The sequence below is a fragment of the Hyperolius riggenbachi genome, chromosome 4 (assembly GCF_040937935.1).
Source record: "Hyperolius riggenbachi isolate aHypRig1 chromosome 4, aHypRig1.pri, whole genome shotgun sequence".
NCBI classification, from domain to species: domain Eukaryota; kingdom Metazoa; phylum Chordata; class Amphibia; order Anura; family Hyperoliidae; genus Hyperolius; species Hyperolius riggenbachi.
The window spans coordinates 177984440-178001664 of NC_090649.1; the positions used below are offsets into that span (position 1 = coordinate 177984440).

The following is a 17225-nucleotide window of genomic DNA, read 5'->3' on the forward strand; positions in this document are numbered from 1 at the left end:
TATGTCCATAGCCACCGTAGAAAACAGTTTATCTGCCTCTAAATCTATGATATATACCAATGAAAATTCTCCCTGTTGCTATGGAGAATTGGTCTAATGTCTCCTATTTGCCCCTACCATCCTCTGGGCTGTGTAACTAGAGACTGAGCAGCAGGACACATGAGTGGCGATGCGTACGGGTGGACGTGATCGACACTGGACACGTTATCAAAGCAGGTGGGTGGAAGTAGAATGGACAGGTGAAGGTTGCTACAGCAGATGCAAAATGGAAGGAACACATCCACCTGACGGATGTGCTTACCGTGTCCATTTTGCAACTGCTCTAGTGTGAATGAGCCCTAATATGTTAGCTCCAAGCCTCTTTAACCCCTTGTCTCCTATGCTGGCTGGTATACTCAGACTTTGAAGCGCAGACCACATGGGGCTCCACACCCAGAGCTATTTCAACTCGCATCCCCATGCGGTCCGGGCTCTGAATTGTGGCAATACCAGCCTGAGTGGTTGACAAGTCCACATCATTTGCAATAATACATATATTTGCCAGGGATGCTTATGCAGCAGTATTGTGGCTGTACAGCAATCCCCAGCAAAAGTATTGCAACTTGCCCCAAGCAGGCAATTTAGTTATTTTTCTGTGACTATATGTAAATTTGCAATACTTATGAGTAAATACATTATTTGTCAATTAATTGTTTTTCCATTATTTTCCTATTCTTTACATACCTATCAAATTTGGTGATTATAGCATGTATAGGGGCTTCGTTATCATCCGCTAAAGTCAGCACTATTGACTTCAATGCAATTCGTGGAACTGGTTTGCCAAAAATTTGAGGAACCATGTGAAGAACTTTTTGTGAGGCTGCTAGAGCCATTCTTACTAATACCTAGTAATGGTGAATTAGTGAGGCTGGTAAGAGAGAGGAGCTCTCCCAGGACCTGATGCGTGGCATGGGCACCCTGCATAGGCACTCTGCCCACACTATTAGCCAGAATAAAGAGGCAGTCCGTTTATGAGAGAAGGATGGGAAGTGGGAAATACAAGGATAATACTACCGCATGTCCATGAAGCCATGTAAAAGTACCATACTGCTATAGCAAAGGGACTGCTTCCCCATGTGCAGGTATAGGGCCTGTGTTGCCATTAAGGCAAAGAGGGAAATTGCCCCAGGGCCCCCAACCGCTGCCAAGTCTTCCCATGCCCCCAGACCCCTGGAAGGTCTTCCCTCCCCACCCACACCGACTGCTCCTCCTTGTGTCACTAACACTCTCTGTGAATGAATTGAGGCTGCAGAGAGGCTCGGGCACCTCCTCTTACTCTGCCCATGTGTCTGACAGGAGACAGCATGAGTGTACGGCACTGCTACGCACCGTGCTCCTCGTACCGTGCAACTGTTTTATCCAGAACTCCGAACTCCAAACATGGCCCTGTGAGCTGGAAGTAAGAGCGACAACCTGTATCCCTCTACTCTGTGCTGCTAAGTCTGTCCCATGTTCTGCATGTAGCGGCCCCTATTCTGTGCGTTACAATCTGCAAGAAACTGTCACCTTGTCATCAGTTGCTGGTTCAATGGCTGACTTTGTTGGTGGGGGTGTAGGGGGCAGGGGTTTAGGGGGCCCTCAGGTTACCACATTTTCCCTGGGGCTCCCTTGCCACTTAAACCGGCCATGTGCGGGTCGAGGACCAGGGCCGTATCTATTAAGAGGCACCCGTGGGCCGGTGCCATGGGCGGGTCCTCGGGGGGGGGGGGGCACCTATAGTAAATTTAGTTAAAAAAAATTCTTTTTTTATAATTTTTTTTTTGCGGGGGGGGGGGGGGGGGGCGAGAGCTTGGGGTGCGGCGAAGAGCACACACACACACAGAGGGTCCCCCCGCCCTACAGCAGAGTGGCAGCGGCCAGCAGGGACGTCATCCTGATCTCTGCATGCCGCTGGTGTGGTCTAGTTAGTGACGTCACTAGACCACGCGGCGGCGCCGGCATGCAGAGTTTCCCTCTTGCGGTGGACGAGGGACGAGGTCACAAGGTAATGTATTTCTAGTTAAGTCTGCTGACATGATTATTGCTCTTATTTCTGGACAAATCTGCTGTCATTATTGCTCTTATTTCTGGACAAATCTGCTGTCATTATTGCTCGTATTTGTGGTCAAATCTGCTGTCATTATTGCTCTTATTTCTGGACAAATCTGCTGTCATTATTGCTCTTATTTCTGGACAAATCTGCTGACATGATTGCTCGTATTTGTGGTCAAATCTGCTGACATTATGGCTCGTATTTGTGGTCAAATCTGCTGTCATTATTGCTCGTATTTGTGGTCAAATCTGCTGACATGATTGCTCGTATTTGTGGTCAAATCTGCTGACATGATTGCTCGTATTTGTGGTCAAATCTGCTGACATGATTGCTCGTATTTGTGGTCAAATCTGCTGACATTATTGCTCGTATTTGTGGTCAAATCTGCTGTCATTATTGCTCGTATTTGTGGTCAAATCTGCTGTCATTATTGCTCGTATTTGTGGTCAAATCTGCTGACATTATTGCTCGTATGTGTGGTCAAATCTGCTGACATGATTGCTCGTATTTGTGGTCAAATCTGCTGACATTATTGCTCGTATTTGTGGTCAAATCTGCTGTCATTATTGCTCGTATTTGTGGTCAAATCTGCTGACATTATTGCTCGTATTTGTGGTCAAATCTGCTGACATTATTGCACGTATTTATGATCAAATCTGCTGACATTATGGCTCGTATTTCTGATCAAATCTGCTGACATTATTGCTCGTATTTGTGGTCAAATCTGCTGTCATTATTGCTCGTATTTGTGGTCAAATCTGCTGACATTATTGCACGTATTTCTGATAAAATCTGCTGACATTATTGCTCGTATTTGTGGTCAAATCTGCTGACATTATTGCACGTATTTCTGATAAAATCTGCTGACATTATGGCTCATATTTCTGATCAAATCTGCTGACATTATTGCTCGTATTTGTGGTCAAATCTGCTGACATTATTGCTCGTATTTCTTATCAAATCTGCTGACATTATTGCACGTATTTCTGATCAAATCTGCTGACATTATTGCACGTATTTCTGATCAAATCTGCTGACATTATGGCTCGTATTTCTGATCAAATCTGCTGACATTATTGCACGTATTTCTGATCAAATCTGCTGATATTATGGCTCGTATTTCTGATCAAATCTGCTGACATTATTGCTCGTATTTCTGATCAAATCTGTGCTGACATTATTGCTCGTATTTCTTATCAAATCTGCTGACAATATTGCATGTATTTCTGATCAAATCTGCTGACATTATTGCTCGTATTTCTGATCAAATCTGCTGACATTATTGCACGTATTTCTGATCAAATCTGCTGACATTATTGCTCGTATTTCTGATCAAATCTGCTGACATTATTGCACGTATTTCTGATCAAATCTGCTGACATTATTGCACGTATTTCTGATCAAATCTGCTGACATTATTGCACGTATTTCTGATCAAATCTGCTGACATTATGGCTCGTATTTCTGATCAAATCTGCTGACATTATTGCACGTATTTCTGATCAAATCTGTGCTGACATTATTGCTCGTATTTCTGATCAAATCTGTTCACATCACGTGTATTTTCTTGAGAAAACCTGCACAATTATGTGAATTTTCTGGGGAAAGGGTGACCAAAACTTGGGCCCACTGTCTTTGCGTTGCACTTTTAAAGGGAACCCGAGGTGAGAGTAATATTTTAAGCAATACCAGTTGCCTGGCTGCCGTGCTGGTCCTCTGCCTCTAATTCTTTCAACCACAGACCCTGAACAAGCATGCAGCAGGTCGGGGGTTTCTGACAATATTGTCAGAACTGACAAGATTAGCTGCGTGCTTGTTTCTGGCGTAATTCAGTTCACTACTGCAGCCAAATAGATCAGCAGGGCTGCCAGGCAACTAGTATTGTTTAAAGGGTCACTTAAGCCAAATAAAAAAAATGAGTTTTACTCACCTGGAGCTTCTACCAGCCCCATGAAGCTGTCCGGTGCCCATGTAGACTCGCTCTGATGCTCCTGGCCCTGCCGGCAGCCACTTAAGGTTTCGGCGACAGGAGCCGATAGGCTGGGAACGCGAGTGATTCTTCGCATTCCTGGACGTAATAGCGCCTTCTATGCTGTTATATGATATATGCTATATGCTATAACAGCATAGAGGGTGCTATTATGGCCAGGATCGCGAAGAATCACTCGCGTTCCCGGCCTGTCGGCTCCTGTCGCCAAAACCGGAAGTGGCTGCCGGCAGGGCCAGGAGCATCGGAGCGAGTCTATGTAGGCACCGGACAGCTTCAGAGGGCTGGTAGAAGCCCCAGGTAAGTAAAACTATTTTTTTTATTTGGCTTAAAGAGACTCCGTAACAAAAATTGCATCCTGTTTTTTATCATCCTACAAGTTCTAAAAGCTATTCTAAGGTGTTCTGGCTTAAGCAGGCTATACACTGGCTCGATTCCCGGCCGTTTCGACAGCAGATTCGATTCTGGGATCGAATCTGCTGCCAATCGTTCGCGGTAAACGCAGCCGCCGATCCGATTTCCTCACGAAATCGGATCGGTCCGTCGATCGCGCCGTGCGGGAAATTACCCTCGATCGCCCGCGGGTAAAGTGCGCGTCGCTAGCGGCGGCCGATCCGATCAAGTATACATTACCTGAGGCTGGCTCCCGGGCGTCTTCTCCGCATTGCACGGCTCTGTTCCGGCTCCATCCATCCCGGCGCTTCCTGTGTCACTGCAGTGACCAGGAAGTTCAAATAGAGGGCGCTCTATTTGAACTTCCTGGTCACGGAGTAACACAGGAAGCGCCGTAATGGAGCCGGAACAGAGCCGTGCAATGCGGAGAAGAGGACCCGGAGCCAGCATCAGGTAATGTATACGGGGGGGGGGACAGGCGGCAGGAGCAGCTCAGCAGATGGTGAATCGGTTTCAGGCTGAAATCGATTCACAATCTGTTTGCAGTAAAGGCAGCCATACGATCCCTCTCTGATCAGATTCGATCAGATAGGGATCTGTCAGCTGGTCGATCTAATGGCACATCGACCAGTGTATGGCCACCTTTACTGCAGCACTTTGTACTATCACAGTCTCTGTAATAAATCAATGTATCTTTCCCTTGTCAGACTTGTCAGCCTGTGTCTGGAAGGCTGCCAAGTTCTTCAGTGTTGTGGTTCTGCTTTGCACTCCCCCCTCAGGGGGGAAAGAAACACACAAATGATCTCTTGAGATTCAAAAGGAATGCTGTATACAGCCTGCTTGTGTATGGATGTATTTTCTATGTGTGGACATACTGTACATCAACCTACTTCCTGTTTTGGTGGCCATTTTGTTTGTTTATAAACAAACTTTTTGAAACTGTTTTTAACCACTTTTAATGCGGCGGGGAGCGGCGAAATTGTGACAGAGGGGAATAGGAGATGTCCCCTAACGCACTGGTATGTTTACTTTTGTGCGATTTTAACAATACAGATTCTCTTTAAGTGTCCCTTTAAAAGGAAATAAATATGGCAGCCTCCATATCACTCTCACCTCAGGTTCACCTTAAATTACAGTTAGCTCCGCCCTCATCTGGTCATGGCTATGCCCATTTTTTCGCGCGCTGCAGGTTATAGCCACAAAAACTGGTCCAGCCCTGCATAGCACCTTCCCAAAAAAAACCTGGAGCCGCCACTGACTGTACTTATACTAGTTATTTATATAGCGCCAACATATTACGCAGCGCTGTACAGAGTATATATTGTCTTGTCACGAACTGTCCTACAGTGGTGCTCACAATCTAATCCCTACCATAGTCATATGTGTATGTAAGTATCGTAGTCTAGGGCCAATTTTTAGGGGAAGCCAATTAACTTATCTGTATTGTATGTTGTTGGGATGTGGGAGGAAACCAGAGTGTCTTAAGGAAACCCACACACAGGGAGAACATACAAACTCCTTGCAGATGTTCACCTGGCTGGGATTTGAACCGGGGACCCAGTGCTGCAAGGCGAGAGCACTAACCACTACGCCACCGTGCTGCCATACTACTGTACTATATTGTACTGCCATCTTCAGCAGTACTTCAGAGTATGTAGTCATGTCACTGACTATCCTCTGAGGAGCTTACAATCTAATCCTACAATAGTCTAATGTCCTACCATATTCTTATGTATTTATATAGCACTGGCATCTTCTGCAGCACTTTGAAGAGAACGTAGTCATGTTACTGACTTTTCTCAGGGGATCTCACAATCTAATACCTACCACTATTTTGTGCGAGAGAACACTGGCTAATGTGTGTGTGTGTGTGGGGGGGGGCGGGTTTGGGGGGGGGACATTTCCTACTTGCTTTTTTAGGGTCACTTTACTCATACCTGGGGAGAAAACATGGCCCCACCGACTTTGGGCTGCACTCTTACTAGGAAATTTTAATTGACCACACCCACTGTGTTATGGACACGCCCACTGCATTCTGTGGCCACGCCCAATTTTCGCCGAGGCGCGCTTCGCGCGCCGCCAACGTCCTCCTCCTGGGGGGGGGGGGGGGGGGGCCTTAGGTTTGGGGTGCCTAGGGGAGCCCAAACCCTAAATACAGCCCTGTCGAGGACTAGGGAGGATTTTAAAATGGGAGGTTGCAAGGAATGATGGATAAAATATAAAGGACATAACAAAATACAAAACTGAGGATTAGTGATGATTGTAATCAACAAATTATGATTTCGCTAAATTTCATGTAAATTTTCACAATTACACTTACACGTAATTACGATTTGCAAATTCAATTGGTTTCGTGTAGTCATTCGTAATTTTGCATACAATTTTGTGAAATTTTGTGAAATTTCATGTAATTTCTTCCCGAATTTAGCAGTGAATAGCAGAGCCCCCTATTGACACCAAAATTGCTGCATATGTTAAGGAGAATCGTGGGTACAAGTCATTTTAGCAGAAAGACCTTATAGTTTTTGAGAAACTGGATTTTAAAAATGCAAGTAAAAAATGGTTTTTAAACTTAGAAAAAGGACAGTTTAAAAAACATTCTTTGCATTTTTAAAATCAAGTTTCTCAAAAACTACAAAGTCTTTTTGAAAAATTGTGGAAATTTTGGTAGCAATAGCATGTATGGGGGCTTTGCTATTAACCTCTAAAGTAGGCACAAAATTATGCTAAATTTTGAAATACTACTCTTACATACGAAATTCATTACGAATTTCTCTGGAATTTTGCATTACAATTACGATACGTAATTGAGAATTTTGATGCAAAATTTTGCATATGCAAAATTTCGGCCCACCACTGCTGAGAATACAAAGCCACAAAGTGTTTATAGTGATCAGCCCCGTTTCTATGGGCGTGCGATACGTGCAATCGCCCGGGGCGCTTTATTGTGCGGCAGGAGGGGGGCGCCGGAGCGGAGGAACGGACATAATAGATACTCACCTTCCTTATCCGTTCCCCCGGAGTTTCAATGTCTTTCCTCTCCCGGTGTCCGTCACCTGGTAAAAGCGCCCCCCGCGATGACGTACCGATTGTCATCACAGGAAGCGCTGTTACTAAAGAGATAGATGCCGGGAAAGGAAGGACATTGAAGCAGCGCGGGTTCGGCGGAAGCAGGTGAGTTATTACTATTGTGTCCACTCCCTCCTGCTCCTGCGCCCATACCGAACTAACCTAAACTGCGGGAACCTACCTAACTAACCTAAACTGCGGGAACCTTCCTAACTAACCTAAACTGCGGGAACCTACCTAACTAACCTAAACTGCGGGAACCTACCTATATAACCTAAACTGCGGGAACCTACCTATATAACCTAAACTGCAGGAACCTACCTATTTAACCTATACTGCGGGAACCTACCTAACTAACCTATACTGCGGGAACCTACCTAACTAACCTATACTGCGGGAACCTACCTAACTAACCTATACTGGGGGAACCTAACTAACTAACCTATACTGGGGGAACGTACCTGACTAACCTATATTGCGGGGCCCCTACCTAACTAACCTATACTGCGGGAACCTACCTAACTAACCTATACTGCGGGAACCTACCTAACTAACCTATACTGGGGGAACCTACCTAACTAACCTAAACTGCGGGAACCTACCTAACTAACCCAAACTGCGGGAACCTACCTATATAACCTAAACTGCGGGAACCTACCTATTTAACCTATACTGCGGGAACCTACCTAACTAACCTATACTGCGGGAACCTACCTAACTAACCTATACTGGGGGAACCTACCTAACTAACCTATACTGGGGGAACCTACCTGACTAACCTATATTGCGGGGCACCTACCTAACTAAACTATACTGGGGGAACCTACCTAACTAACCTATACTGCGGGAACCTACCTAACTAACCTATACTGCGGGAACCTACCTAACTAACCTATACTGGGGGAACCTACCTAACTAACCTAAACTGCGGGAACCTACCTAACTAACCTATACTGGGGGAACCTAACTAACTAACCTATACTGGGGGAACGTACCTGACTAACCTATATTGTGGGGCACCTACCTAACTAACCTATACTGCGGGAACCTACCTAACTAACCTATACTGCGGGAACCTACCTAACTAACCTATACTGGGGGAACCTACCTAACTAACCTAAACTGCGGGAACCTACCTAACTAACCCAAACTGCGGGAACCTACCTATATAACCTAAACTGCGGGAACCTACCTATTTAACCTATACTGTGGGAACCTACCTAACTAACCTATACTGCGGGAACCTACCTAACTAACCTATACTGGGGGAACCTACCTAACTAACCTATACTGGGGGAACCTACCTGACTAACCTATATTGCGGGGCACCTACCTAACTAACCTATACTGGGGGAACCTACCTAACTAACCTATACTGCGGGGACCTACCTAACTAACCTATACTGCGGGAACCTACCTAACTAACCTATACTGGGGGAACCTACCTAACTAACCTAAACTGTGGGAACCTACCTAACTAACCCAAACTGTGGGAACCTACCTATATAACCTAAACTGCGGGAACCTACCTATTTAACCTATACTGCGGGAACCTACCTAACTAACCTATACTGCGGGAACCTACCTAACTAACCTATACTGTGGGAACCTACCTAACTAACCTATACTGCGGGAACCTACCTAACTAACCTATAAGGGGGAACCTACCTGACTAACCTATACTGCGGGAACCTACCTAACTAACCTATACTGGGGGAACCTACCTAACTAACCTATACTGCGGGAACCTACCTATCTAACCCATACTGGGGGAACCTACCTATCTAACCCATATTGGGGGAACATACCTATCGAACCTATACTGTGGGAACCGACCTATATAACCTAAACTGCAGGAACCTACCTATCTAACCCATACTGGGGGAACCTACCTATATAACCTAAACTGCAGGAACCTACCTTTCTAACCCATACTGGGGGAATCTACCTATCTAACCCATATTGGGGGAACCTATCTATCGAACCTATACTGCGAGAACCTACCTATATAACCTAAACTGCAGGAACCTACCTATCTAACCCATACTGGGGGAACCTACCTATCTAACCTATACTGGGGGCACCTACCTATCTAACCCATACTGGGGGAACCTACCTATGTAACATATACTGGGGGAACCAACCCATCTAACCCATACTGGGGGCACCTACCTATCTAACCCACACTGGTGGCAACTATACGGGCTACCCCATACTGGAGGCACCTACGTAGCTAACCTGTACTGCGGGCACCTATGCCTGGCTCCATATGGGGGGGGGGGATTTTTACACCCTCGCCCTGGGGGAAATTTAGCCTAGAATCTGCCCTGATAGTGATCATACACTATGATGACAATGATAATAATTAATTCAATAAATATATAAGTAAATGTGTCGGGGAAAATACATGCAAAAACATTTTTTGACATTTTTGCTCAACGCTCCTAACATCCTAGTGCTATACTACAGAAGATCTACAGACGCCTTGTACTGGGTCAGAGCTGTTCCTGAAGCATAAGGCAATCCCATCCAATATTAGGTGGGTGGTTTTGATGCATTCACTGATCAGTGTATATAATGTAATAGTTTCTGCATTTGCAAGTGGTAAAAATAATTTATTCATGCCTGTGCTATGAAACAAAACAGTTAAAGGAAGGCAAAACCTGACTTTGGAATCGAAAGCTATTTTGCAGTTTTCCACATAAACCTCTCAGGTGTTCATTTGTTTATTCATAAAAATCTAATTAAATCATGCTAACTGCAATGTTTATGTGCAGAGTAGTGAAATAACTTTATCACCTTTAGCATTAAAATAATGACAAACTAGCAACAATAAAGTAGCAAAATAACAGTAACTTGGTGGCATGCACACGGAGGTCATTTCACTCACATTGTGCTTTCACTGAAAACAACTTATTAATCCATCTTAACGGTGGAAATATATAAGCGGCTATTTAAAAGCTCTTTAAAATGTTCTGCATCTTTATAATGGCTCAGCAGCATTTACTCCGTTACCACGATACAGGGCCGTTTCTAACCTTTTAGTCACTCCAGGCTGGAAGTCCTGCGTCACCTCCCTCCGAAGAAAAAAACATGCATACACTAAAGAATATATGAACCATGTGGTGTATAAGGTGGATGCTTAATACAGGGAGTCCCTGAGATACAAACATCCCACTGATCCTTGTTACATTTTGTTGCATGCACCCTTCCTGCATTCCCTCAGCTTAGTGTGTAAATGCAGAGTACAGCGCCGCAGAAGCTGTGCGCTCACCAGTGCTGTGCTTCTGCCTGGAACAGAAGGAGCCCAGGAAAAGTGGGGCAAAGAGATGCACAGGAGGGAAGAGGTAGCACAAGGAGACAGAAGGAGGCACAAGGGACAGAAGGAGGCACATGGGGCCAGAAGGAGGCACATGGGGCCAGAAGGAGTAGAGATGAGCGTAATGACGTAATTACGATTTCGCGAAATTTCGCGTAATTAGTGTAATTACGATTATGGCCGTAAGTACATAATCGTAATGAAGAAGGATTTCGCGAAATTTCGCGTAAGCGTAATTTTTGCATTACAATGGGTATTTGTTCATGCCGTAATTTCGCATTAAACGCTACCGTAATTTCGCGTTAAACCGTAACGCTCCATATAATGTAAAAAAGCCGCCGACTTTAAGGGTTAATAGCAAAGCCCCCTTAAATGCTAAGAGCCTCAAATTTGGAGAATATATTAAGGAGATCAGAAGGAATAAGAGGAAAAATTATTTTTCAAAAAGACCTTATAGTTTTTGAGAAAATCGATGTTAAAGTTTCAAAGTAAAAATGTATACATTTAAAAACCCGCCGACTTTAACGGTTAATAGCAAAGCCTGCTTAAAGTTTAGGAACACCAAATTCCTAGGGTATATTAAGGGGATCAGTGGGAATAAGAGGAAATTTTTTTTTTTCAAAAAGACCTTATAGTTTTTGAGAAAATCGATTTTTAAGTTTCAAGGGCAAAAATGTCTTTTAAATGCGGAAAATGTCAGGTTTTTTTTGCACAGGTAACAATAGTGAATTATTTTCATAGATTCCCCCAAGTGGGAAGAGTTTTACTTACTTCGTTCTGAGTGTGGGAAATATAAAAAAAAACGACGTGGGGTCCCCCCTCCCAGAACTCTTTAACCCCTTGTCCCCCATGCAGGCTGGGATAGCCAGAATGCGGAGCACCGGCCGCGTGGGGCTCCGCACCCTGACTATACCAGCCCGCATGGTCCATGGATTGGGGGGTCTCGGAAGGGGAGGGGCAGCCAAGCTTTCCCCTCCCTCTCCGAGCCCTTGTCCAATCCAAGGACAAGGGGCTCTTCTCCACCTCCGGTGGGCGGTGGAGGTGGAGGCCGCGATTTCCTGGGGGGGGGTTCATGGTGGAATCTGGGAGTCCCCTTTAAAAAGGGTCCCCCAGATGCCCACCCCCCCTCCCAGGAGAAATGAGTATAGAGGTACTTGTACCCCTTACCCATTTCCTTTAAGAGTTAAAAGTAAATAAACACACAAACACTTAGAAAAAGTATTTTAATTGAACAAAAAACATAACCACGAAAAAAGTCCTTTAATATTCTTAATTAACCATTAATACTTACCTGTCCCTTTAAATAAATGATCCCTCGAAATAGCTTCGGAAATGTTCTATCAGTTACAATGTAACAAAGTTATTACAATGTAACAACTTTGTTACATTGTAACTACGCCGCACCCGACGTCACTCGCTGCTCAGCCGCCGCATACGCGTCTGCGCTGCACGGACCCGACAGAGCTCTGAGCTATATAGCTCAGAGCTCTGAGAAGCATCTTTGAATTTGGGCTCCAAGGAGCCCCATTGGTCCTTAGCAGACCAATGGGGTTCCTTCTGATTTGAAGGAACCGTATGCGGCGACTGAGCGGCGAGTGACGTCGGGTGCGGCGTAGTTACAATGTAACAAAGTTGTTACATTGTAATAACTTTGTTACATTGTAACTGATAGAACATTTCCGAGGCTATTTCGAGGGATCATTTATTTAAAGGGACAGGTAAGTATTAATGGTTAATTAAGAATATTAAAGGACTTTTTTCGTGGTTATGTTTTTTGTTCAATTAAAATACTTTTTCTAAGTGTTTGTGTGTTTATTTACTTTTAACTCTTAAAGGAAATGGGTAAGGGGTACAAGTACCTCTATACTCATTTCTCCTGGGAGGGGAGGTGGGCATCTGGGGGACCCTTTTTAAAGGGGACTCCCAGATTCCACCATGAACCCCCCCCCCAGGAAATCGCGGCCTCCACCTCCACCGCCCATCGGAGGTGGAGAAGAGCCCCTTGTCCTTGGATTGGACAAGGGCTCGGAGGGGGAGGGGAAAGCTTGGCTGCCCCTCCCCTTCCGAGACCCCCCAATCCATGGACCATGCGGGCTGGTATAGTCAGGGTGCAGAGCCCCACGCGGCCGGTGCTCCGCATTCTGGCTATCCCAGCCTGCATGGGGACAAGGGGTTAAAGAGGTCTGGGAGGGGGGACCCCACGTCATTTTTTTTTATATTTCCCACACTCAGAACGAAGTAAGTAAAACTCTTCCCACTTGGGGGAATCTATGAAAATAATACACTATTGTTACCTGTGCAAAAAAAACTGACATTTTCCGCATTTAAAAGACATTTTTGCCCTTGAAACTTAAAAATCGATTTTCTCAAAAACTATACGGTCTTTTTGAAAAAAAATTTTTTCCTCTTATTCCCACTGATCCCCTTAATATACCCTGGGAATTTGGTGTTCCTAAACTTTAAGCAGGCTTTGCTATTAACCGTTAAAGTCGGCGGGTTTTTAAATGTATACATTTTTACTTTGAAACTTTAACATCGATTTTCTCAAAAACTATAAGGTCTTTTTGAAAAAAAAATTTTTCCTCTTATTCCTCCTGATCTCCTTAATATATTCCCTAAATTTGAGGCTCTTGGCATTTAAGGGGGCTTTGCTATTAACCCTTAAAGTCGGCGGCTTTTTTACATTATACGGAGCGTCACGGTTTAACGCGAAATTACGGTAGCGTTTAATGCGAAATTACGGCATGAACGAAACGCGAAATTACGCGTTGAAAATTACGCTTACGGTATTTTCAATTACGATTTTAATGGCAATTACGCTACCGTAATTTTGCATCGTAATCGCAAATTTCGCATGCGTAATTATAGTAATGCGAAATAACGAAAATTTCGGCTCAACTCTAAGAAGGAGGCATAAAGGGGGACAGAAGGAGGCACAGGAAGACAGAAGAAGGCACAAAGGTTAAAATTCAGCCTAGGATGGACAGCCTTGTGGGTAATGATATCACATGCGCATACCTATTATTCAGCCGCCGGGAGATTTGGGCGCAGGGTAAAGCTGATAAACCGCTTACCCTGCTCCTACACAAGTCCCAGCGTTAATTACTATTCCCCCTCCAAGCTGCCATGGATAGTGGGGGAAAGACATAGTTTAGCTTTCAGCTATTGCTGGCGGTGACGGCTGTGCCCAAATCTACTGCGCTATCGTTACAGCACTCCATCACATGAAGCTCCTCCTTTGTTTCAGAATAAATTATGCTGCTGATATTTAAGACCAGGTACCTCTGAACCTTGCTGGTTCCCGAGATAGCTTCATATACCAAATCCTATCTCGGGAACCACCAGGACTATGAAATAATACAAATTCTGATAACTATCTAAAAATAAATAAAAAGGTAATTTCTTTCTATAGTAATTAAGATGCAAATTATATAATATAATAAAATATGTCTCTGTCTTTTACCTTTGGACATCACCGTACTGTACTGTGTATGCCACATACATACTGGTGAATACATTTTTGTGGATGTTTAGCATTGAATCACTAGCCAAACAGGGCATTCGTTAATTTCTGCTGTAGAGAACCACCAACATTTTGTGTAATAGGCTAAAAGGAAACCATAGATACGTTACTAAAACTACTGCAAAGTCCAGCATTACCTTTTTAGGGCTCACTCACACTATGGGCTTGATTCACTAAACCATGATAACTCAAATCACACCTTATCAAAGATATCACACCTTTGCAAAGTTAACACACCTTATCAGAGTAGCACAGTGAAGAACTTATGCCTGCTAATTGGCAATGGCACTCGTCCTGCCCTGAGCCCCTGCGGGTTCGTAGAGCTCGCTATTCTACACTGATAAGGTATGTTAACTTTGATAAGGTGTGATATCTTTGGTTAGGTGTGATATTTGGGTTATCACGGTTTAGTGAATCAAGCTCTATGGGCGGTGCTGTCAGTCATGACACACCCTAGATGGGTCTATTTATTCTCAGCGCGGGCCATCTTGGTGCAGGGTGAAGCTGAAAAATGGCTCGCCCTGCTCATGCAGAAACTCTGCGCCTGTGCTGATTACTATTCCCGCTCTGAGTTGTAGCAACTCGTATGGCACGTAATTCAGGCACTGGCCATTGCTAGTAGCCAAACTACTTTTTTACTAATATGTGCGGTGCCCGGCTGAAACTCCAGGCATTTAAATCAGACATACAGCGCTGTGCTAAAACAATCTGCACAGCGCTGTGCTAAAATTAGCTGGTTCGCTGAACATAGTGGGCTTGATTCACTAAACTGTGATAACTCAAATATCACACCTTATCAAATATATCACACCTTATGAAAAAATATCACACCTTATGAAAAGATATCACACCTTATGAAAAGATATCACACCTTATCAAAGTTAACACGCCTTATCAGAGTAGCATAGCGAGCACTACGAACCTGCAGGGGCTCAGGGTAGGACGAGTGTCATTGCCAATTAGCAGGCATAAGTTTGTAGCGCTCGCTATGCTACTCTGATAAGGCATGTTAACTTTGATAAGGTGTGATATCTTTGATAAGGTGTGATATTTAAGTAATCACGGTTTAGTAAATCATGCCTGGTGTGTGATCCACATACAGCAGTGCCTTCCCGCATCTTGCAATGTAATGCTGAACATGTTCTTGCATGACATATGCAATCGTGAATTGCTAAGCATACCAGTAGCAGTGATGCTCGGATACCCCCCAATCACGGATTCGACTATTCAGCCGTGGTTGAAAAAAAATCCGGAAATGGCGTGATTAATTTCCGAATTTAAAACGGACTCATGAATTCGACCCAGATTTTTTACCATGAATGAGGCAATCATGGAAAAGCGGTTTATGTAATAGCAAAGCCCCCATACATGCTACAATCACCAAAATTGCATGGATTATAAAGGTGAGATGTGGCTATAACTTTTAGTTTTTGAGAAAATCAATTTAAAATTTTCAAACAAAAAAATATTCGTGATTAAAAAGCCGCCAAAACCTGCCGACTTTAGCAGTTAATAGCAAAGCCCCCTTACATGGTAGTAACACCAAAATTGCAGAATATGTTAATAAGAACAGTGGGAACAAGAGGGTTTTTTTTTCCAAAAAGACCTTATAGTTTTTGAGAAAATCGATTTTAAAATTTGAAAGGAAAAATAGTATACATTTAAATGCGGCAAATAGTGATGCTCGGATACCCCTTTTTATTATTCGAGTTTGGTCGAATTCGAATAGTAAATTATTCGCGTTCGGTTGAATATTCAAATCGAATTTTTTTTACTATTCGATTCGACCTCGGACTTTGAGCTCACTATTCGAGTCGGCATTCGAGCTCATTATTCGAGCTGACTATTCGAATTGGCCTTAAATAGCTTCCAACACTTGTTTTGAGGGTGAATGATGCAAGAAACATCTTTTTTTCCAAGTAACAACAGCAAGTGAGTATGTGGGGATGTTCCTTTAAAAAAAAAAAGGTGGAAAGAGAAGTTGTGTCCAAAATGTTGTTCAGTACTGTATATACTTCTTCTTCTTTATCTTCTATATCTTCTTCTTCTTCTTCCATATCTTCTTCTTCTTCTTCTTCTTCTTCTTCTTCTTCTTCTTCATCATCTTCTTCATCTTCTTCTTCTTCATCATCATCATCTTCTTCATCATCATCTTCTTCATCATCATCTTCTTCTTATCATCATCATCTTCTTCATCATCATCTTCTTCTTCATCTTCATCTTCTTCATCATCATCTTCTTCTTCATCTTCATCTTCTTCATCATCATCTTCTTCTTCATCTTCTTCTTCTTCTCCATCTTCTTCATCTTCATCTTCTTCATCTTCATCTTCTTCATCTTCTTCATCTTCTTCTTCTTCATCTTCATCTTCTTCATCTTCTTCTTCTTCTTCTTCATCTTCTTCTTCTTCTTCATCTTCTTCTTCTTCATCTTCTTCTTCATCTTCTTCATCTTCTTCTTCTTCATCATCTTCTTCTTCTTCATCTTCTTCTTCATCTTCTTCTTCATCTTCATCTTCTTCATCTTCTTTATCTTCTTCTTCATCTTCTTCATCTTCTTCTTCTTCATCATCTTCTTCATCTTCTTCTTCTTCATCTTCTTCTTCTTCATCTTCTTCTTCTTCTTCTTCATCTTCTTCTTCTTCTTTATCTTCTTCTTCATCTTCATCTTCTTCTTCTTCTCCTTCTTCTTCTCCTCCTTCTTCTTCTTCTTCTTCTTCTCCTTCTTTTTCTATATCGTCTTCTTCTTCTTCACTTATTTCTCTTTTATATTTTTTTTTTTTTAGAAATGCAGCTATTTTTGAGCGTAATAAATAGCTGGTGGCGCACGCATGTTGGAAGCGCCATTGTATGTGCTCCCTGGC

At 43.4% G+C, this 17225-nt stretch overlaps 1 long non-coding RNA gene across 1 annotated transcript in view; it reads left to right on the forward strand.

The window, feature by feature from the left end:
- LOC137570598 (uncharacterized) overlaps positions 1–17225 on the forward strand; it is a 28421-nt gene continuing 11196 nt past the window's right edge. The window contains exon 1 of the long non-coding RNA XR_011031099.1: positions 1–216. This is a non-coding gene — a long non-coding RNA (uncharacterized lncRNA). The remainder of the gene's footprint in view (positions 217–17225) is intronic.